General features: G+C 42.5%; 1 long non-coding RNA gene across 3 annotated transcripts; it reads left to right on the top strand.

Moving 5' to 3' along the window:
- Positions 1-50: 50 nt before the first annotated feature.
- On the top strand, positions 51-20179 carry LOC142833091 (uncharacterized). 3 transcript variants are annotated; one of them, XR_012907323.1, is made up of 8 exons: positions 51-209; positions 703-751; positions 5064-5136; positions 7317-7389; positions 8059-8539; positions 17081-17165; positions 19046-19230; positions 20011-20179. It is a non-coding gene; the product is annotated as an uncharacterized LOC142833091 (long non-coding RNA). The 3 variants fall into 3 exon arrangements; XR_012907322.1 differs by having other exon boundaries at positions 8378-8539; XR_012907324.1 differs by lacking the exon at positions 703-751 and having other exon boundaries at positions 8378-8539.
- Positions 20180-24037: the final 3858 nt, after the last annotated feature.

Here is a 24037-nt window from a genome sequence, read left to right on the forward strand (position 1 = left end):
GTGGGCCGAACACCGGGTGAGGGCAGGCCGGCGCCTGGAGCGAGGGAGAGGACGCGCAGGGCCCTGAGGACTTGAGACCGCAGTTTCTAGCCCGGCCCGCTGCCCGGAGGCCGGAACTCACCTGCGGAGCCCGGCCTGCCCCGGGGCCACTGACTGGCTGCCAAGAGGCGGGCGTCACCTCCAACCCCCGCGTTCTGCTGTTAGTTTCTGTAAGAAAAGCACTTTCTCTAGCCCTGGGGTCTAAAGGTCATTACTGTTATTATTAAGGAGAACGACGTCTTTCCTGCTTCTAGTTCGCAGTGGTGTTTTGGTGTACTGGTTGGCTTCCGAACTGGTTACCCCCTTTAAAAAATGTATGGATATTAAGCATTACTTTGAAGTATAGAGTTTGGAACTTGTACAGTGGGATTTCCTAGCGTCACCTACAAGCTCTGAATACTTGGGCACGTAAAATTTTGAGCCTTGATTTCAGTCCCTGCCAAATTAGTTTCAAAAACTAATATCTTCTAAGAGAAAATACCTAGTAAAAAGCTTTGGACCATGCAATGAAAACCGTTGCTGGTGGCATTTTTGTGTTATAGCTTTTGTTTTTTTTTTTCAATAAAAATTTTTTCTAGCAATATATTTTGGTCATATTCTTTCCCCTCCCAGATCCTCCCCACCTTCCTAACTTCATGTTCTTTCTTATTTTTATTGAGACAGATTCTCACGGTATAACACTGACCTTCCAAGAACTCGGTGTGGAGACCAGGTAGTCTTGAATTTCACGGAGTTCTGTTTCCCTGCGTCTGCCTCCGGGCTGCTGAGATTAAAAGTGTGCACCACTGTGTGGTGCAGGGCCCAACATTAATATTCTTTTCACCACTAAGAATATCAAACACTACAGAGATAAACCCTTTGTTCAGCTGTCAGAATATCTAGGCTGGAACTGGGCTCCACCAATTTACTAGTTAAAGTTCCCTCTCCAGGGCTGGAGTCCCGCGTTCCCTTCTTTCATCCAAGGACAGCCCATGCAGTGCTTCTGGGCCTTCTTGTCCTCTTAGGAAAACAAAGCTAACAGTTACTGCCTGAGTTCAGAAGACGTGTAAAGATCTACAAAGGAAAGCTGACAATGCTCCTTTTCCTAGGGATTCTTTTTTTTAATACTTTATTGATATTTATTGAGCTCTACATTTTTCTCTGCTCCCCTCCCTGTCTCTCCCCTCCCCCCTTCAACCCTCTCCCAAGGTCCCCATGTTCCCAATTTACTCAGGAGATTTTGTCTTTTTCTACTTTCTACTTCCCATATAAATTAGATCTATGTAAGTCTCTCTTAGTGTTCGCATTGTCTAAATTCTCTGGGATTGTGGTTTGTAGGCTGGCTTTCTTTGCTTTATGTTTAAAAACCACCTATGAATGAGTGTATGTGATAATTGTCTTTCTGTGTCTGAGTTACCTCACTCAAAATAATGTTTTCTAGTTCCATCCATTTGCCTGCAAAATTCAAGATGTCGTTATTTTTTTTTCTGCTGTGTAGTACTCCATTGTGTAAATGTACCACATTTTTCTTATCCATTCTATGATCGAGGGACATTTAGGTTGTTTCCGGGTTCTGGCTATGACAAACAAAGCTGCTATGAACATAGTTGAGAACATGTCCTTGTGGCACGATTGAGCATCCATTGGATATATACCCAAAAGTGGTGTTACTGGGTCTTGAGGAAGGTTGTTTCCTAGTTTCCTGAGAAATCACCACACTGACATCCAAAGGAGTTGTACCAGCTTGCATTCCCACCAGCAATGCAGAAGTGTTCCCTTTTCTTCACAACTTCCCCAGCATAAGTTGTCATCAGTGTTTTGATTTGGGCCATTCTTACAGGTTTAAGATGGAATCTCAGAGTTGTTTTAATTTGCATTTCTCTGATGACTAAGGATGTTGAACATTTCCTTAAGTGTCTTTCAGCCATTTTAGATTCCTCTGTTGAGAGTTCTCTGTTTAGGTCTGTACTCCATTTTTTTTATTGGATTATGTGATCTTTTGGTGTCCAATTTCTTGAGTTCTTTGTATATTTTGGAGATCAGACCTCTGTCTGCTGTGGGGTTAGTGAAGATCTTTCCCCATTCTGTAGGCTGTCGTTTTGTCTTGTTGACCATGTCCTTTGCTTTACAGAAGCTTTTCAGTTTCAGGAGGTCCCATTTATTAATTGTTTCTCTCAGTGCCTGTGCTGCTGGGGTTGTATTTAGGAAGTGGTTCGCTGTGCCGGTGTGTTCAGGTGTACTTCCCACTTTCTCTTCTATAAGGTTCAGTGTGGCTGGCTTTATGTTGAGGACTTTGATCCACTTGGACTTGGGTTTTGTGCATGGTGATAGATATGGGTCTATTTTCATTCTTCTACATGTTGATATCCAGTTATACCAACACCATTTGTTAAATATGTTTCTTTTTTCCATTTGATATTTTTTGCTTCTTTATCAAAGATCAGGTGTTTGAAGATGTGTGGATTGATATCCAGGTCTATTTGGTTCCATTGGTCCTCCTGTCTTTTCTTATAACAGTACCAGGCTGTTTTCAGTACTGTAGCTCTGTAGTAAAGTTTGAAGTCAGGGATTGGATGCCACCAGAAGTTCTTTTATTGTACAGGATTGTTTTGGCTATCCTGGATTTTTTTGCTTTTCCATATGGAGTATCATTTTTTCAAGGTCTTTGAAGAATTTTGCTGGGATTTTGATGGGCAGGTCTCTTAATGTCTGCATAATACTTGACCATGACCTTCTGGCTTTGATCGTCTCCAATGAGAAGTCAGATGTAATTCTGATAGGTCTACCTTTATATGTTACTTGGCCTTTTTCCTTTGCAGCTCTTAATATTCTTTCTTTACTCTGTATGTTTAGTGTTTTGATTATTATGTGGCGAGAGGACTTTTTTTTTTGGATCCAGTCTATTTGGTGTTCTGTAAGCTTCTTGTATCTTCATAGGCATATCTTTCTTTAGGTAGGGAAAGTTTTCTTCTATGATTTTGTTAAATAAATTTTCTGTGCCTTTGAGTTGAACTTCTCCTTCTTCTATACCTATTATTCTAAGATTTTTGCCTTTTCATGGTGTCCCATATTTCATGGATATTTTGGGTTAAGCTTTTGTTAGATTTAATGTTTTCTTTAACTGATGAGTCTAATTCCTCTACTGTATCTTCAGCACTTGAGATTCTCTCTTCTATTTCTTGTATTCTGCTGTTCATGCTTACATTTGTAGTTCCTGATGTTTTTCTCAAGATTTGTGCTTTATTTTTTCTATCTCGGTTTTTAAGTCCTGGATAGTTTCTTTTATATGTTTGATTTCTTTTTCTTGGTTTTCTTTAAGTGATTTGATGATATCTTCCAATTTTTTGTTTGTCTTTTCCTTCATTTCTTTAAGGGGATTTCTCATTTCATCTTTAAGAATTTCAAACATTCTCCTGAAGTTATTTTTTAGATCATTTTCTTCTGATTCATCCATATTTGGTTGCTGTTGTAGGGCCTTTAGGTTTTACTGGTGTTGTGTTGCTCTTTGTGGTGTAGCATGTGATCTTACCTTTTCTGCTCATCTTTTCCTCTAACAGGAGTGGTTGAGGCTGTCTGAGATACTGTTGATATATTTATTTATTATGTATACTTGCATGCCAGAAGAGGGCACCAGATCTCATTATAGATGGCTGTGAGCCACCATGTGGTTACTGGGAATTGAACGTAGGACCTCTGGAAAAACAGTCAGTGCTCTTAACCTCTGAGCCATTTCTCCTGTTGAACAATCTTCTAGGTGACAGTGAATCCAAAGCTCAGATGGTTGTTCCTCATGGTACAGTCAGTGTCACAGTTCTAGTTACCCCATTGATTACTCCTGTTCCTGGAGATAGCTCAGCATTCCTGTGCTTTGCTCTGCTCCCTTGGAGTTTGCTGTCTCAGGCCTACTTTGGCCTAGGCTTCTGGCTTTGATCTGTTTCTGTAAACCCTGGTCTGGATTCCTTCCTGCAGAAGTCCCTGGGTTGGAGTTGGACCTGGTCTACTGCTGGTGGGGGTGGGTTTCCAGGCTCGGGTGTGCCCAAACCTGCAGAGGACCTGCTTGCTTCCTCAGAGGGCCCAGGCTCGGGTGTGCCCAAACCTGCAGAGGACCTGCTTACTTCCTCAGAGGTTCCACACTCACACTCAGACCCGCAGGGGGTCCAGGTTCCTGCCTATTCCCTTTGATGTCCCAGACCAATGCCCGAACCCACAGAAGTCCAGGCTCAGGCCTACTCTCTCTGAGGTCCCAGACTCACACCTGGCCCTGCCAAGATCTCTGGTTCCTGCCTATTCCCTCAGAAGACCCAGGTTCACTCACGCCCAGCCTGGCAGAGGTCCTGGCTCAGGCCTAGTTCCTGGGAGGTCCTAGACTCTTGCCCAGACCCAATGGGGTATTGGTTTAGGTCTACTCCCTTGAAGGTCCCAGATTCACATCCGGACCCTCAGCGGTCTCTGGCTCACTGGTTCAGCAGTTACTCCCTTGTACCTGTTCCGGTGGAGATCGTTGACTCTGGATCTGGTCGCTGGCTCAATCCTGATCCCGAGTCCTGGGACTGGGATTGCTCCTGGCTTCTGCTCCTGGTGGGGCTTGTTCTCTCTCTGTCCTAGGTAACTGGTTCAGTCCCACTCCAGTTCTGGTAGAGATTGCAGACTCTGAGTCAGGTTGTTGGCTCAATCCTGATCTGCCAGTATCCCAGGACTAGGTTGGGTCCCCGGACTGGATTTGCCCTCTACCTCAGTCTGAAATGGCGATCCTACCTCCAGGAATCTCAGAATGAGACTATTCCTGGGATTCTTAAGCAAGGATGGTCAAAATAAGACATCAACTGTGTTTACTTAGGACCAGAATGTGTGTTATCTTGGGTTTAGCCCTCCTCTCCCAACTCTAAGCCCAAGCAATGCAAAAATGTGAGCCTGTTTCTACCTTGTCTGAAGGTCAGAGTTTCAGCTTGCACAAAGTTGTTGCCATTCCACCCTGACCAAAGGTCAGAGAGTTGGAGCTTTTGTTCTCTCTTGGGTGTGGCTAATATCCAGACCTTGTATTTCAGGAATAGAGAAGAAGATGTTTCTACCTCAATCAAAAGTCAAAGGATCCTACTAAGTTCCTACTTCCTTAGGGAGGTAACAATGGATTTCACCCATGGAGTGGTTTGCCTACAGAATTTTTTTTAAAGATTTATTTATTGTATAGGCAGTGTTCTGCATGCATGCATACCTGTAGGCCAGAAGAGGGCATTAAGATTTCATTATAGATGGTTGCGAGTCAACATGTGGTTGCTGGGAATTTAACTCAGGACCTTTAAGAAAAGCAGGCAGTGCTCTTAACCACTAAATCATCTCTCCAGCCCACCTACAGAATGTTTTGGTCTAGGGTGTGAGCCTAACTTGTTCTAACAACAGAATGTTTAACTAAGAATGTAGCCCGCAAGTTCATTGCCTTGTATCATGCTAATGCATGTCTTGTTTTTTTGTTGTTGTTGGTTGTTTTTTTTTTATCTTACTCCTACCTTTTGGGGTTGGGGTATTTTAAGCAAATGGAAATCGAACACAGGCAATTTCAGTATTCACTGGAACTCCCTTCCAGTACTATCCTATATTTTCTATTTTATTATTTTCACTTCATCGTTCTCTGTTCTATTTTTCTAATCCTCATGCCCCTACCCTGGTAAGTGGTATACTTGTCAAAGCTGGTCCCCGACAACACCCCCCCCCCAAAAATTTACAAATTTATTTACAAAGGGAAATTCTTTAAAGCAAAGTTTTTAAAATGTGGGATGTGGTGGTATACACCTTAAACCCTAGCACTCAGGAGGCAGACGCAGGAGTGAGTTCAAGAATAGCCATATAAGAGGCATAGCGATCTTTGTGCTGGCAGATGAGCAGTACGGGAACCTGGAATGTTACACAGCCAGGATTGTTCCTTCGAGAGAAGGAATGCAATACCTATTGCCTTCTCAGAAGGGTAAAGCTGAGATGCTTCCTAGCCTGGTGACCGCTTCACTGTCTGTGTGGCCAGAAACTTCTCCCAACACTGGAACACTCTCCTAGCCAATCTTTATGTCCTTTACAAAGTGTTTCGATGTATTCGCACCTGGTCTGTATTTAGCTTACTTTGTTCCTCAAGGAGACTTCGTTGTGTACACAGGATTGAGTTAATCATCACCAGGATAGTTCTCACCAAATTGTGTTGTGCTTACTACGCTTAAAATAAACCACCTGAAGTCAGAGCCTAGAAGTTTGAGCCAACACAGGCTACTGAGTCCTGCTGAAACGAATTGTCTTGCCTTGTCCACTTGTCACTCTGCTGGCCATGGTCACAGAGACCCTACACAGCATGATCTACTCTAGTGAGTTCTAGGCTAGACAGGGATATACAGTGAGACCCTTGTCTCAAAAGAAATAAAAGAACAGAAATATTTAACAAAATAACTAATATTTTCAACTTATTTTTTATTTATTTTTTTAACTTAATTTTTAAACTTTGTTTAAACTGCCTGGTTCTACCTTCTTCAGTGCTAGGATTGGAGGAACATGCCACCACTCCCAGTTTTCATTTAAGATTTTCCTTAAAGATTTGTAATCAAGTGTACCTGTATCCGTGTGGGGGCATGGACACATGATTGCAGATGGCTATGGAAGCCAGAGGTATTGTGTCCCCCTTGACCTTGAGTCATAATAATTGGTTGAGAGCTGCTGGACATGGGTGCTGGGAACACAACTTGGGTGCTCACCAAGTAGAGTACGTGTTCTCAACTGCTGAGTCATCTCATCTTTCAGGCTCTTTCGCTGCCTTCTTTTTTATGCATATGACTGTTTTGTCTGCATGCATGTCTGTGTTACCACGTGTGTGCAGTGTCCTCAAAGTGAAAAAAAGATCATAGATGCTCTGGAACCAGAGTTACAAATATGAGACACCACGTAGGTGCTGAGAAGCCAGCTCAAGTCCTCTGGAAAAACAGCCAGTGCTCTAAACCGCTGAGCTAGCTCCAGGTCCCTGTACTGTATTCCTAATTGTGTCAGAGCCAAGTCTATTGCCTAGAAAAGAGACATACGATGTTATTCATTCCTAATTGTGTCAGAGCCAAGTCTATTGCCTAGAAAAGAGACATACGATGTTATTCATCGAGGGAAAAAAAAGCATCCCATTTTATACATCTCATGTAGAATATAAAATGAAAAAGTATCTTGGTATTTGGTAAAGTGTAGTATTCATTTTACTTTTTTATAATTATTTAATTAAAAATTTCCACCTTCTCCCATTTCTCTCCCGCTCCCCCATCCCCCTTCTCCTCCCTCTGCAGTCCAAAGAGCCGTCGGGGTTCCCTGCCCTGTGGGAAGACCAAGGTCCTTCCCCCTCCATCCAGGACTTGGAAGGTGAGCATCCAAACAGACTAGGCTCCCACAAAGTCATTACATGCAGTAGGATCAAAACCCAGTGCCATTGTCCTTGGCTTCTCAGTCAGCCCTTCTTGTTAGCCACGTTCAGGGAGTCCAGTTTGATCACATGCTCCATCATCCAGCTGGCCTTGGTGAGCTCCCATTAGATCAGCCCCACCGTCTCAGTGGGTGGGCGCACCTCCTCGCGGTCCTAACTTCCTTGCTCATGTTCTCCCTTCTTCTGCTCCTTATTTGGACCTTAGGAGCTCAGTCCAGTGTTCCAATGTGGGTCTCTGTCTCTATCTCCATCCATCGCCAGATGAAGTTTCCGTCCAGGTGGAACTCCTCAGCACTCTGTAGTATTCATTTTAATTGACAAATAGCATTATTTAGAAATATATTAGTTATCTATTCCCAGTCTCATATTTACATGGTTTCCTTTTTGACATTTCATTTCACTTAAAGTCTTTATATGTGAATTGTGTCAGTTTGCACTAAGTAATTTCTGAGTAAGTGTAACATCTTAGGTATGAATACACATAATCAGTAATTAAAAGAAATCAATTTTTTAAAAAAATCACTTTTATCCATTCTTTACCATGCTAACCCAAGCATGCTATGAAGTAAATTGAGAATATTAAGTAACTATCACCTTTTTCATTTTAGAACTTTTCAACATCTGGAACAGAAATGTATCCTTTAGACAATAATTCTCCATCCCCACTTTCCCTGCTTATGAGCTCTACTCCACTGTGGCTATTGGCATGTTCTTTCCCTAGGGCTCTCTTTAATGGGATCAATCTGTGCTTCATGACCAGCTAGTTTCACTTAGCACAATGCTGTCAAGGTTCATTTTTTGAGTTTGTTTGCTCAGATTATCAAAACGATCAACAGACTAGATGCCAGAAACAACAGGAATTTATTTTCTTGAGGTTGGGATGGTTAGAGGTTCAAGATCTATTTACTGTGGTTCTTTTCTGATTAGACAGTCGATTCTGTGTCCTGTAGAGCTGCTTCTCTGCATATGCATGGAAGAGGAGAATAGGCATTCTCAGCCAGGCGGTGGTGGCGCACGCCTTCAATCCCAGCACTCAGGAGGCAGAGGCAGGCAGATCTCTGTGAGTTCGAGGCCAGCATGGCCTACACGGTAAGTTCCAGGACAGGCTCCAAAGCTACACAGAAACCCTGTCTCAAAAAACAAACAAAAAGAACAGGCATTCTCTAGGTGTCTTCTTTTCTTTTTGTTTTGTTTTTTAGCTGCTCACATCATTTAATCTGTTTATGTGTATGGGTATTTTGCCTATATGTATACAATCCGATCACATGTGTGAAGTACCTGTGGAAGCCAGAAGAAGGCATCAGATTCCCTGGAGCTGGAGTTGTGAGATACCATAGGAGTGCTGGGGAACAATCCCTGGTCCTTTACAAGAGCAGTGCCAAGCTCCTATTTGTTATTTCTTTGTAGGTGCAAAAAATTCCTCAGGCCTTTCTGTTTCACAGGTTAGAAGCTTAGGTGGGTGGGGTCTTCCATTTCACAGCAGGCCTTTCTTTAAACCTCCATCTCTTTTAGCAAACGCCCTGGCTCCAATATTAAATTTCCAAGTGCTCCTTTTTACTTCTGCTGTACATTTTGTATGTCTTTTTTGCCCCGTCTGTTAATTTTTCATTGTACAACTGCATAAGAATGATTACAAATAACCACATAACAAAGTCCGTATTAGACTGTCTTGAAATCTCTACCAAAAAGAAAAAAAAAATGAGTTCATTACATTTCAATTTAGTGTAAGGCAGATTCTAAGGATTTAGGCAAAAAGCAACCATCAATTGTTTGCCAAAATATCCCAAGAATGACCTCTAGCAGTTGTTCATATTGTTCCCCTCTGAAACGTTGTGAGTGGACCTCCATGGCCCACATGGCTCTCAAAACTGTTGTCTTCTAAGCTCCTACTAGGCCTGTTAAGTCCCAAGACAGCTCCAACCACTCCCACTGTCCAGAGTCTCAGTATCTTCCACAGTCCTCCAATAAGTAGCATAGTAAGGTCACATTAATCCCACCCCCAACCAGCTTCTGTCTTAATTTTCTATTGTGATAAAACACCATGACCAACATAACTTACAGAAGAATTTATTTGAGCTTTATAGTTTCAGAGGGTTAGAGTATATGACCATGATAGCAGAGGACATGGCCGTGCAGCAGAACAGTCATGAAGCAGAGAGACTGGGAATGGTCTGTTGAGATCTCCAAGCCCACCCATAGCAACACATTTCCTAACTCTTCCCAGCCAGTTCTATCAACTGGAGACCAAGCATTAAAACATATGAGCCTAATGGGGTTCACCCTCATTCAAACCACAAGCAGCAAGTGCTTCTAATGACCAACCCGGCTTTCTAATGACCAACCCGGCTTTCCAGTCCATCCTTTTTTGGTTGGTTTTTTTTTTCAAGACAGGGTTTCTCTGTGTTGTCCTGGGCTAACTGGAACTCACTTTGTAAACCAGGCTGACCTTAAACTCACTAAGATCCACTTGCCTCTGCCTCCCAAGTGCTGGGATTAAATGCATGTGCCACCACTACCCAGCCCATCTTTTCTTATAAGGACACCTATCAGATTGGAATCTTACTCTTATGATTTTTTTTTAATAATTACCTCTTTAAGGGGAAGTCAGAGAGTCCTATTTAAAGTTAGGAATTTAGTCAAGTGTTTCCTCTCTGCCTCTGCTTCCCAAAGAATTAAAGGTGTATGCCAACACCACTCAGCCTTTATTAATTTTTTAAAAGATTTAATTATTTTATGTATATGATTATATCTATTGTCTTGTACACTTGTATGACAGAAGAGGGCATCAGATCCCATTATAGATGGCTGTGAGCCATCATGTGATTGATGGGAATTCAATTCTGGCCTTCTGGACAAGCAACTAATGCTCAACCTCTGAGCTATCTCTCCAGTCCCCTCTTTCTTCCTTTCTTTCTTTCTTTCTTTCTTTCTTTCTTTCTTTCTTTCTTTCTTCCTTCCTTCCTTCCTTCCTTCCTTCCTTCCTTCCTTTCTTTCTTTCTTTCATTTTGTTTTGAGACAAGGTTTCCCTGTGTAACTTTGAAGTCTATCCTGGAACTCACTCTGTAGACCAGGCTGGCCTTAAACTCACAAAGATCCACCTGCCTCTGCCTCCCAAGTGCGGATTAAAGGTGTGCACCACCACTGCCAGACCCTCTCTTCTTTTCTTTTCTTTTCTTTTCTTTTCTTTTCTTTCCTTTAAGGCAAGGTATCGTTCAACCTAGTCTGGCCTCTTCAAACTCATTATCTTCCTACCTCAACCTCCAAGAATTCATGAGGAATAAAAAAAGAAAAAGAAAATGTTTTTGATGTTTTGAGACAGGGTCATTTGTAGCCTAGGTTTGCCTAAAACTCACTATGTAGCTGAATGACACTTGCCTCAAACTCCTGATCATCTGCCCCAACCTCCAGAGTACTAAGATCACAGATATGTTATGCCACTATGCTTAACTAAAAGGACATTCATTGACCTCAGTCTTTATAAAAAAATAAAATACTGACAACAATATTTATTCTCAAAAACTAGTAACTTGTAAAACACATGAGGGTACACCATGCAGTAGAATGCTTTAAAATTTAAGATGGAGCAGGGCACACACCTATAATCCCAGCACGACTTGGGAGATGGAGGCAGGAGAATCAGGAATTCAAGACCAGCTTCTGCTACATAAGGAATCTGATGCTAGCATGAACTACATGATACATGAGACTCTGTTTCAAAAGATGTGGTGGTTCAGTGGATAAAGGCACCTGCTGCCATACCTGTCAAACAGAGTTCAATCCCTGGGCCCATGTGATGGTGTAAGAGAACACACTGCCACAAGATGTCCTTTACCCATGGATCCTGACACACGCGGTTCCAACCCCAACCCCAAATAAACAAATAAAATGTTAAAAAACAAAACAAACAAAAACCAGAAACTTACAGTGAGAAATAATTTCAGTTAATTTGAATTAATACTTTAAAAGCCAACAAAAGCCGGGCAGTGGTGGCACAGGCCTTTAATCCCAGCACTCGGGAGGCAGAGGCAGGCAGATCTCTGTGAGTTCAAGGCCAGCCTGGTCTACAAGAGCTAGTTCCAGGACAGGAACCAAAAGCTACAAAGAAACCCTGTCTTGAAAAACCAAAAAAGTCAACAAAGTTTACTTAATTTGTCGTGCTAAGATTAAACCCAAGACCTTGCATATGCTAAGCAAATAGTCTGCTACTGCACAACTGGATGAATGTTCTCTTAAAAAGACTTATTATTTTATGTATATGAGTTTTACTTGCATGTACATCTGTACAACACATGGATCCTTTGGGACTGGAGTTACAAGCAGTTGTGAATTGCCATGTAGGTGCTGGGAATTGAACCTGGATTAACCACAGAGCCAACCCTTTAAGCCCCAATTTTTTTGTTTGTTTGGTCTTGGTTTTTTGAAACAGGGTTTCTCTGTGTAACATCTCTGGCTGTTCTGGAACTCACTCATAGACCAGGCTGGCCTTAAACTCAGAGATCCACCTACCTCTGCCTCTGTTGGGATTAAAGGCATGCACCACTACTGCCCAGCTATTAGACCCAAATGTTTTATTTTTTTTTTAAATCGTCTGACCCTACTAAGTTTCTCTAAGTCAAGGATGACTGAACTTCTGATTCTCCTGCCTCCATCTCCCCAATTACAAGCATGTGCTACCACAACAGATTTATGTGTTGCTAAGGGTTGAAGCTATGGCCTTATGTGTGGTAGGTCAAGATTCTAGCAACTGAACTGCATCACCAGCCCCCGAAGCTTTTCTTGGGGTTGAAGATGGCTCAGATAAGTGCACAAACTGCTCTTCCAGAGGACCTGACCCAGTTCCCAGCACAGATGTCAGGCAGCTCACAGCAGCCTGACACAACTTTAGTTCTTGGAAGAGCCTATGTCTCTGGCCTTTTGGGGCACCCAAATGTATGTACACATACCCCTACCCCCCCACACACACACAAAATTAAAAAACAAGTTTTGTTTCTTGAAGAAAAAAAGCTGACAATTTGCTAAACTAACGGGGGCATATACAACTAAATTCAGAAATATTAATGGAGACATTGCTGTTAATCTTATGGAAAAAAAAGAATCAAAAGAAGAGTTAACACCAACAAATTAGATAATACAAATGAAATGAACAAATTCCCAGAAACATAAATTATTTTGAAGTTATTAGTTACTTTTTTACCACTGTGACAAAATATAGCAATTTAAGAGGGGAAGAATTTGTTTTGGCTCATAGTCTGAGAGTAAGTCTATCGTGGCATACACAGAATGGTGTCAAGAGCATCTAGACAGCTGCTTACAATATATTGGCTATCAGGAAACAATGAGACTGGCCAGAAGCTAAGCTAAGCTACAGACCCATAGGGTTCCTTAGTACTCCGTAGCTCACTCCTCCAGCTAGGCCAGGCCCTATCTCCAAAAGATCCTACAACTCTAAAAACAGTGTCACTAGTACACAAACACATAAGCCATGGAGGAGATTTCACATTCAAACTATGATATAAACCAAATCGAAAATCTGAAAATCTGGGCAAGCAAGATGGCTCAATAGATAAAGGTACCAGTTCCCATGACTGAGGACCCAAGTTTGATCCCCAGAACCTATATAGTAAAAGAAAAAAAACAAACCCCCATTAGCTTTTTTCTGAACTTCATGGACATGCCAACATGTATAAATAAAACAAAAACCCTGAAAATCCAAATGAAGTAAATAAATAAAAAACATCAAATCATTAACCAAAAACTTCCAAAGTATAGGACCAAATGTCTTCACTAGGAAGTTCTTCCAAGTTTTTAGAAAATTAACACCAATCCTGCTAAAATAAAGCAAACAGACGAGAAAGGAAAAGGTTCCTAATTCACTGCATAAGGCCAGCATTACTCTAATAAAGAATACAAGAAAGAAAGGGGGCATTGAGGTAAAATAGAACTAGATAAGGAGAGTAACCGATTCACCAATACCCCTCAGAATTTAGCTACAGAAATCCTGAACTGGCCAGCACTTGGGAGGCAGATGCAGGTAGGTCTCTGATTGTTTGAGATCAGCCTGGTCTACCATACTGAGTTCCAGGACAGCTAGTGCTACATAGTGAGACCCTATCTCAAAAATGAAAAGGAAGGAAGGAGGGAGGGAGGGAGGGAGGGAGGGAGGGAGGGAGGAAGGGAGGGAGGGAGGGAGGGAGGAGAGGGAGAGAGAGAAAGAAAGAAAGAAAGAAAGAAAGAAAGAAAGAAAGAAAGAAAGAGAAAAGGTGTTTTTTTAAAAATGGTCTGGGTTGGGGCTGGAGCTCCGCAGTTAAGAGCACAGCACAATTTTCCAGAGGTTCCCTACATCTGAGGCTCACAAACACCTGTAACACAGATCCAGGGATCAGTGCCTCCTTCTGACCTCCATGGGCACCTGTAGCACAGACCCAGGGGATCAGTGCCTCCTTCTGACCTCCATGGGCACCTGTAGCACAGACCCAGGGATCAGTGCCTCCTTCTGACCTCCATGGGCACCTGTAGCACAGACCCAGGGGATCAGTGCCTCCTTCTGACCTCCATGGGCACCTGTAGCACAGACCCAGGGGATCAGTGCCTCCTTCTGACCTCCATGGGCACCTGTAGCACAGACCCAGGGGATCAGTGCCTCCTTCTGACCTCCATGGGCACCTGTAGCACAGACCCAGGGGATCAGTGCCTCCTTCTGACCTCCATGGGCACCTGCACTTGTGCACATACCCACACAGACATACACATAGTTTCTAATTAAATGACTATGAGCTGGGAATACCTACCATGTGTAAAGCTCTGGGTTCTATCTCAAGCTCTCTCTCCCCCTCTCCACTCTCTCTTCAGGAGTAGTGGCTTGCTTGTAATCTTAGTACTCAGGAGGCAGAAGGATCCTAAGTTTGAGGCCAGCCTGAACTACATAGTGAGAAGTCTAAAAAAATTAAAAAAAAAAAACAGCAAATTGAATCCAACAGCACATTAAAAGGATTGTGGGCTAGGCTGGGAATATAGTCAGTTTGTAGACTGCCTGAGAGGAAAAACTCGTAGAATCATTGTATCTAGGGTAAACCTCAGAGTGAAACAGTTGTTCTATAAGTACCTATACCCTGAAGGAATCATTGTGGAAAACAATGATTGCTTTCTGTTAGCTATAGAGCTGTTTCTCTGAAGGAGCTGCACAGCCTTTGCATGACTTTGGTCAGAAGATGGTCCTGGCACACCTGGAGCGATCTGCATTATTGGGTACTGCAAATAGCACACAACAATGACTAAAGTTGCAGGGGTGATGTTTCCGTTCAGAAAACATATAGATAAGATCAGGGGTTTGGGCATGAGGAACTTGTTTTACCCCCCCCCTCAAAAAACCACCACCAACAACAATTGTGTAACAATTAATATGCCTTTGCAGGGCTGGAGAGATGGCTCAGAGGTTAAGAGCGTTGGTTGCTCTTCCAGAGGTAATGAGTTCAATTTCCAGCAACCACATGGTGCCTCACAACCATCTGTAATGAGATCTGGTGCCATCTTCTGGTGTGCAGGTGTATGTGCAGACAGAACACTATTATATACATAATAAATAAGTCTTAAAAAAATATGCCTTTGCACAGCTGTTTGGGGTTCAGTTCATAGAAACTGTTCCTCCCTGCAGCCAGAAGGCCTGAACTCTATTCTGGAGTGGCCCTCTTAGAACACCGACACTGCCTGCCTGGGTTAGTTCTCCAGAACTAAATGGTGGGTCACATCAGTAGTCCCACAACTCAAGAAGTTGAAGCAGGAGGACTGTGTGTTCACAGCCAGCCAGGGGAATACTTAGTGAGTCTGAGACAAGTCTGAGATTTCTAGTGAGACCCTGTCACAAGAAAAAAAAAAGGAAAGAAAAGAAAGGAAAATATGGGGAGAAAGGAGAAGGGAAAAAAGAAAAGAGGAAAGAGAGAAAGTAGAGAGGGAGAAATAGAAAAATAGAGGGAAAGAAGGAGAAAGGGAGAGAAGCCTATTTTAATCACTTCTGTGGTGGTTTAGTACTATAGAATAGGACTAAAAGTTCTATCAAGCCAATTACACACACAAAAACCATTTACAGAAAAATAAAAAGCTTACAAATGGGAAAAACTGAGTGTGGTAGCAAAGTCCTGTAATCCCAGAGGTAGAAGCAGGAAAATAAAAAGTTCAAGGTCACCCTCTACTAGATAGTGAGCACTGTAAGCATACTATGCCAGAAACACAGACAAACATTTATCTCTCTACAGTGTCCGAGTATCAATAAATTCACAAGATTCAATGGTTTCAGTGGCAGCCAAATAATCCTGTTATTGGTAATCTAGCCAAGGTAAATGCAGGTCCTTTCATGACAATATTTTTTCTTGTGTGTATGCATGTGTAGACATACATGTGTGCATGCATGCATGTGTGTATGTGGAATCCTGATGTTGATGTCAGAAATTATTACCATTGATTATTTTTATTCAAGGAGGCAGGTCTATCAATCAAACCCAGAGCTCAGGTCAATATGGTTGTTTGGCTGAGGGCTTCACCCCAGCTCCTGGTATAAGCTCCCTCCCCTGGGAGCTGCCTCAGTCCAAACTCCACCTCCAAGAAAGCCTGCCAAAAAGTGACCTCTCCCCAGGGAGGGTCAAGAAAGCCCACCAAATGGTGGTCCCTCCCCAGGGAAGGTCAAGACCACTCCCACAGGCTATCTAAACTCTCCCCAGAGAATGAACACATGGTCTCTTGGTTTTTCTGTGGTCTCTCCTTTTCCTTCTTTCCCTCTCCACGTTTTCCTGGGGGCCACCTGAGAGTGCTGGCAGCCATTAAACCTGGCATCTTTTAATTTGGTCTGATTTGGTCTGATTGGAATTACTGTATCGGCAGAGAGGTTGGTCATTTAAGGAAAAATACTTAACATTGGCTAGCCTCCCTAGACAGTTTGACTGTGTATAATCTGCCTCTGTCTTCTGAGGCTGAAATTATAGTTGCAACACCCACTTGGCATTTTCTTTGGTTCTGGAGATCTGAGTTCCTGTCTTCACACTTGAATATCAGTACTTAACCATAAGTCATCTTGGTCCCTTTATTCTAATCTAATCACTCTAATTAACTCTCATATCATATAATAATAATAGCACATGATAAATATGTCTATACACAACATATATACAGATACATGGTTACAGAAAGAATTCAAGTTAAGGAGGCTACATTAGAGTTCAAGTGGGCTGAGAGAAATACAAGTAGAATCTATATTGCTACTGAACCCAAACCAACCACTGGTGTGGTGTTCCGACTAAGTTAAAGACTGGCCCTCATAGGCTCATATATTTGAATGCTATCAGGGAGAGGTACTACTTGAGAAGAATTAAGAGGTGTGGCCTAAACCAGGAAGTGGTGGTGCAAGCCTTTAATCCTAGGAGGCAGGTGGATCTCTGTGAGTTTAAGAGCAGCCTTAAACTAAAATTTAAACAGTCTACAAAGGGAGTTCCAGGACAACCAAGGTTACACAGAGAAACCTTGTCTCAAAAAACAAAACACACACACAAAAAGTGTGGCCTTGTTGGAGGAAATGTGTCACCAAGGTTGGGTTTTGAGGTTTCAAAAGCCAGTCACTATCTCTCTCTCTTTCTTGCCTTGCAGATCAGGATGTAGAACTCTCAGCTACTTCTCCAGCACCATGTCTCCCCACATGTACATGATGATGATGTACTAAACATTTGAAATTGTAAGCAAGTCCCAATTAAATGCTTTCTCTTATAAGAGTTGCTTAGGTCATGGTGTCTCCTCACAGCAATAGAACACAAGACAATGGAAGAAGCTCTTCTTAACAGGATTGAAAATAAAGCTGCAGAGTTCCAGCTCCAAGGTCAAAGGCAGAACCAGGTCTAAGAGCAAGAAATGACAAGTTCAGGTACACACAAAGCAAACAGGTAGATGGCTGGAAAGCAGGTAGACCATGTCAACAGTAGTGGACAAAGACTAATTCAGGCCCCAGGGATCAGAAGATAGAGTAAATTGGGCCATTGCCACTAGGTGTCTACCACTTTTTGAATTCCAGGTTGAGGGAATTACACCCTTTCCCCAGGCTAGTATGTCAGATTAAGTCCTTGGGCTTGATTTGTTTGATATGATTTTAATCTACCCACATACTCCAAAGCCTCTATTCACCCCAATTAGTTTACAAAATGGCTCCCTCTCTTCTTCCAGGAGAAAGCCATTAATCAGTGTGTGCTCCATGAATGGTATCTATCCCTGTTGCTGGCAGATGGTGGTGTTTACTAGAGCAAGATCCTCCAACTTCAAAGTCAAGTCAAAAGTTGCTTATAAAATGCTCTCAGGGCAACCCACAGGATTTTACATAATGTGGGTGACTTAGAGGAGAGCCATCTCTCAAATGCTTTTCTTAAGGGAATAAATTAGCGATCACGGGAGTTCAGCACCTTTGTCTTTTTGCCCTACCGCTTGCCCTTCCAGCTTTCCACCATGGAACATGTGAGATAGACGCTGAGCAGACACAGCTCTCCAGCCTTATTCGTCTAGTCACCAGAACTGTGAACTAAGTGACAACTACACTAAAAACCAAAAACTGGCCAGGCGGTGGTGGCGCACGCCTTTAATCCCAGCACTCAGGAGGCAGAGGCAGGCGGATCTCCACGGAGTTTGAGGCCAGCCTGATCTACAAGAGTTAGTTCCAGAACAGGCATTAAAAACTACACAGAAACCCTGTCTCAAACATCAAAAATAAATAAATAATAAAAAATAAATAAAAACAAAAACTGGCTGGGCAGTGGTGGCACATGCCTTGAATTCCAGCACTCAGGAGACAAAGGTAGGTAGAGAAACACTGTCTCAAGCAACAACAATAAACAGGCCTCTTAACAGTCTAGGCTGAACTCAAATTTAAGATCCCTAAACCTGGCAGGGCAGGCCACTCTGTGAGGTTCAAGGTCAGTCTGGTCTACTGATCAGACAAGACAGGCTCCAAAGCTCCACTGAGAAACCCTGCCTTAAAGAAAAAAATCCCTATACCTCCACTTCCTAAATGCTAGGATTCCAAGCATTGCTGTCATTTCGTTTCCATGACTCCGACACTCTGGCCCAAAGGTTCATTGACTTAAAATTCTTGGTCAGTTTATCACAGAAGGAAGTCAAAACAGAACTTGAACACAGGCCTGCTTGCTATTCCACACAACATTATCTCCAGCCATGGAACTCTGACTTTATTTAATTCTTTTAGATTATTTTAATGTGTTTTGCCTGCATGCATGTATGTGCACTGTATATATGTCTGGTGCCCAGAGGCCAGAAAGAGGGCATGGATCCCCTGGAATTGGAGTTACACATGGTTGTAAGATACATAGGGGTGCTGGGAATGGAACCTGGGTACTCTGAAAGAGCAACTAGTGCTCTTAACCACTAATCCATCTCTTAAGAGGCCCATGCCTATCCTTTTGTATTATTTTGCAACGCATCTATATACCTAATATTATTTCAGAGGGCAAAATATTAAACATCATGCATAAGCATAATAAAAAGGTTAGAAAGCTACGGGCTAAGTCACCAACAGAAAGTCGATATCAAAGTTTCCCTTTTTATCCTATGGAGGTCTAGGTTCAGGTTTTTTTCCTGGATCATGAAAATAATCAAATTCCCTGTAGAAGATCTTGAGAATCAGCCATTTAAAAAGCCACTACTCAACAACTGCTACCATCATCTCTCAGGCTCACTAGGCTTCTACTCTTAGACAAGCACATCAACCATTACAAAGATTTGGAGTAAGTCATCCCAAGGTATGTGCAGAAGTTTAAGCAATATGGATGGGAGGCCTATGAACTAACATTTGTTTGTGTATTTTTACTCCAGGGTTTTGTTTTATTAGTCAGAGTCTCACTATGTTGTCACAACTGCCCTTGAACTCAGTTATCCTCTGGCCAAGAGCTTAAAATGACAGAGTGAGCTGATCCTTTTTTTTTGAACAACTCTTATTTCTTTTTTGAGAATTTCATACACTGTATTTTGATCATATTTTCCCCTCCCCAATTCCCACCTCCCTACTCATCCAACTTCACAGTCTTTTTCTTTTTAAAAATTTATTTATGTAATGACTGATCTGTCTTCCTGTACTTCTGGATGACAGAAGAGGACATTAGATCCCATTATAAATAGTTCTAAGGCATCACATGGTTGCTGGGAATTGAACTCAGAACCTCTGAAAGAGCAACCAGTGCTCAAAACCACTGAGCCATCTCTCCTGATATAGGAGGGTCATCTGTCTATGTTTTACTTTCATTGGTTAATAAAGAAACTGCCTTGGCCTTTTGATAGGCCAGCCCTTAGGTGGGTGTAGTAGACAGAACAGAATTCTGGGAGGAAGAAAGCAGAGTCAGGCAGACACCATGCTTCTCCTACCCAGGACGGATGGTGGTTAGACTCATGCCAGTAAGCCACAGTCAAGTGAAGATACACATTAATAGAAATGGGTTTATCAAGATGTGAGAGTTAGCCAATAAGAGGCTAGAGCTAATGGGCCAGTCAGTGTTTAAATGAATACGATTTGTGTGTTATTTCAGGTGTGAAGCTAGCCATGCGGGAGCCGGCCGGGATGAAAAGCAGGCCTGCTCACCTCATCACAACACTCTCCAGTCCTCTTTTTCTTTTTTTCTTCAATTGTTTTTATTGAGCTATATATTTTTCTCCACTCCACTCCCTCCCTCTCCTTCTACTTCTCTCCCATGGTCCCCATCAGACCTCTTTTTCTAAAAAAAGTAAAATAAAACAAAAATAAAAACAAAAAAGCCCCACCAATACATGAAGTCCAAATTGACTGGAATGTGGCTCATATACCCAGCCTCACTCCATGAAGGGAATTGATTTTCCCTCTCCCACCAGCTGTCTCTTGCAAAGAGCTTCTTGGCTAGGGTTGGGTAGGATCTGTGTCACCTGCAGTGCTGGGATTTTATCTGACTTGAACAAGTTTTTTTTTTTTTCCCCTCTTTCAGGACAGGATTTCCCTGTGTAACCCTGGCTGTCCTGAAACTCACTCTGTGAACTGTAGATGGAGCTATGGGCACTTCCCACCATCAGCTCCCACACGGCTAGCTTTATCTGAAATAATTACAGGAAACTGTATTCATTTAAACACTTCTTGGCCCATTAGTTTTAGCCTCTTACTGGCTAACTCTCACATCTTGCTTTAACCCATTTCTAATAATGTGTGTAGCACCACGAGGTAGCTTACCAGGGAAGATCTTAACCTGCATCTGTGTCAGGTGGGAGAATCATGGCAACTGCCTGACTCGGCTTCTTTCTCCTAGCCTCTGTTCTGTTTACTCTGCCTACCTAATTTTCTGTCCTATTAAAGGCCGAGCAGTTTCTTTATTAATTAACCAATGAAAGCAACAGATAGACAAATGACCCACCTCCATCACTGAATCACCCTGATCTTGAAATCAGAGATATGCCTCTGCCTCCTGGTGCAAGTCTTATGCATACTGTCAGTCTGTGAGCTCATGCATGCATCTCCCCTGATGTCTCTGGAAAAGGCTCTTGAAGTTATCCATCACTTCAGGCTCTGACAGTCTTTCTGCCCCCTCATCAACAGAGATATCTGGGCTTTGAGGAGATCGGTGTGATGCAGATGTCCTATTTAGGGCTGAGTGTTCCAAAGTCTCTTATTCTCTGCAAGGTGACCAACATTGGGGGAAGCATTGCTTTATTGTTGTTTGCTTGCCTGCTCTTTTGGGAGACAGGTCTCGTTGGAAGACAAGATCTCACTATGTAGCCCTGGTTGGTGCTATAAACACCAGGCTGGCCTCAATGGCCTCAAATTCACAAAGATCTGTTTCTGCCTCCTAAGTGCTAGGACTAAAGGTGTGTGCCATTATGCCTGGGTTTTGTTGTTGTTGTTGAGACAAGGTCTCACTTTGTATTCCAGTCTTGCCTTGAACTAACAGCAATCCTCTTGTTTCAGCATCCCAAGTGCTAGGATTACAGGTACAAGGCACCAACCCCCCTGGTACATTTGTTTACAGTTTTTTTAATGGCAGACTCTCATTGCCCAGGTTGACTCCAACTCACAATATCCCTGTTTCAGCTTCCAAAGTCTCTAGAGTACAAGTGAGAGCCACTGAACTCAGCTGGAAATGTGTGCTGTGGAAATGTAACTCCAAAATGAAGACCTTTTACCTAAGCCATGTGAGTGATGCTCAAACTGGCTTTGGAGGATCACTCAAGAAAAATAAAGGAAGCTCTCCAGATGAAAGTAAGCCAAGGTGCTGGGAAGATGGCTCACTGGTTTAGAGCATTTGTTTTGTTTCGTTAGAATTTTTTTCTTTTTTTGAATTTTTTAAATTGAGCTATATATTTTTCTCTGCTCTCGTCCCATTCTCCCCCTCCCCTTCTACCCTCTCCCATGGTCCCCACACTCCCAATTTACTCAGGATATCTTGTCTTTTTCTACTTCCCATGTAGATGAGATCCATGTGTGTCTCTCTTAGGATTCTCTTTGTTGTTTAGGCTCTCTAGGATTGTAAATTGTAGGCTGGTTTTTGTTTGCTTGTTTGTTTTATATCTAAAAGCCACGTATGAGTGAGTACATATTATATTTTCCTTTCTGTGTCTGAGTCACCTCATTCAATATGATGTTTTCTAGATCCATTGGCCTGCAAATTTCAAGAGGTCATTATTTTTTTTCTGCTATGTAGTACTCCATTGTGTAAATGTACCACATCTTAATCCATTCTTCGGTCAATGGAGCATTTAGGTTGTTTCCAGGTTATGGCTATGACAAATAATAATACTGTTAGCATAGTTGAGCACATGTCCTTGTGGCACAATTGAGCATCCTTTGGGTACCAACCAAAAGTGCTATTGCTGAGTCTTGAGGTAGGTCGTTTCTTAATTTTCTGAGAAATCACATAGTGATATCCAAAGGGGCTGTACCAGTTTGCACTCCCACCAGCAATGCAGAAGTGTTCCCTTTATCCCACATCCTCTCCAGCATAAGTTGTCATCAGTGTTTTTGATCTTGGCCATTCTTACAGGTATAAGATGTACAGGGTTGTTTTGATTTGCATTTCTCTGATGGCTAAGGATGTTGAACATTTCCTTAAGTGTCTTTCAGCCATTTTAGATTCCTCTATTAAGAGTTCTCTGTTTAGGTCTGTACCCCATTTTATTACCCCATTTTATTAAGAGCATTTGTTCTTACAAAGGACCCAGAACCACATGATGGCTCACAACATCTTTAATTCCGGTTCCAGAAAATTCAACCCCTCTTCTGTCCTCTTTGAACCTCTGTGGACACATACATACAAGCATACAGGCAAAAACATTCATACATATAAAACAAATCTAAAGAAAAAAGAAAGTCAGTCAAGATTTTAAAATGTAGAAGATACAGGTCATGATGGCACATGTCTTTAATCCGAGCACTCAGGACACAGAAGTGGGTGGATCTCTATGAGTTAGAGGCCAGTCTGGTCTATATAAGGCCAGAAGAGGGAACCAGATGTCATATATAAGTTCCAGAACAGCCATAGATATGTACAGAGACCCTGTCTCCAAATAAATAATGCAAAAGAGGTACCCATAAAAAATCTTTCCCCTGTGTTTTCGAGACAGGGTTTCTCTCTGTAGCCCTGGCTGTCCTTGAACTCACTCTGTAGACCAGGCTGGCCTGGAACTCAGAAATTCGCCTGCCTCTGCCTCCTGAGTGTTAGGATGAAATACATATACCACCGCTTTCTGGCCCTAGAAAAAATCTTGATAGCAGAATTAGAGGAAAATGGACACTAGATCATGAGGGATCACAAAGAACCCTGAATATATTCTTATAGGCTATGGGGCTTCCTTAACAAGTTCGGTGGGGCTTTTTTTTTTAGATTTTATTTATTATGTATACAAAATTCTGCCTCCATGTATGCCTGCAGGCCAGAAGAGGGAACCAGATCTCATTATAGATGGTTGTAAGCCACCATGTGGTTGTTGCGAATTGAACTCAGGACCTCTGGAAGAGCAGCTGGTGCTCTTAACCACTGAGTCATCTCTCCAGCCCTCCTTAAGAAGTTTGAAAGAGGGTGGAGCTTGTTAAGACTTATGATTGGAGGGCAGCTTATACCTGTGATGTGTATTTAGGACAGATTAGGGAAGAGGAGAAGGGAACACAGGCATCTGGCTGGGAAAGCACAGAAGTGTTCGAGGTATTTTGTTTTGGGCAGGATGTGGTGCAGGAACATGAAAAGAGGCCAGAGCAGAATGTCAGGCATCTACTGCTGTCTACATCACTGCCTTTACGGCAGATCTCTCACTTAACTGGAAGCTAACTTAGTTCTGGGGATCCTCCTGTTGGACAGCCATGCTCCACTTTTTCTGTGGGTGCTCACGAACTCGGGGTATGCCTGCCCAGCAAGCACTCTCTTTCACTAAGCCATCTCCTCAGCTCCTCCAATGTGCTTTAAATATTCCGTTTGGGATTTTTTTTCCTTTTTAAAGACACGCTCTTACTCTGTAATCTAGGCTCGCCTCAAACTCACTGTATTGCCCAGGGTGACCTTGGAACACCTTTGGTCCTGGAGTTATTGTATTAGTATACCCTAT

Source organism: Microtus pennsylvanicus, chromosome 12 (assembly GCF_037038515.1).
Source record: "Microtus pennsylvanicus isolate mMicPen1 chromosome 12, mMicPen1.hap1, whole genome shotgun sequence".
Classification (NCBI taxonomy): Eukaryota; Metazoa; Chordata; class Mammalia; order Rodentia; family Cricetidae; genus Microtus; species Microtus pennsylvanicus.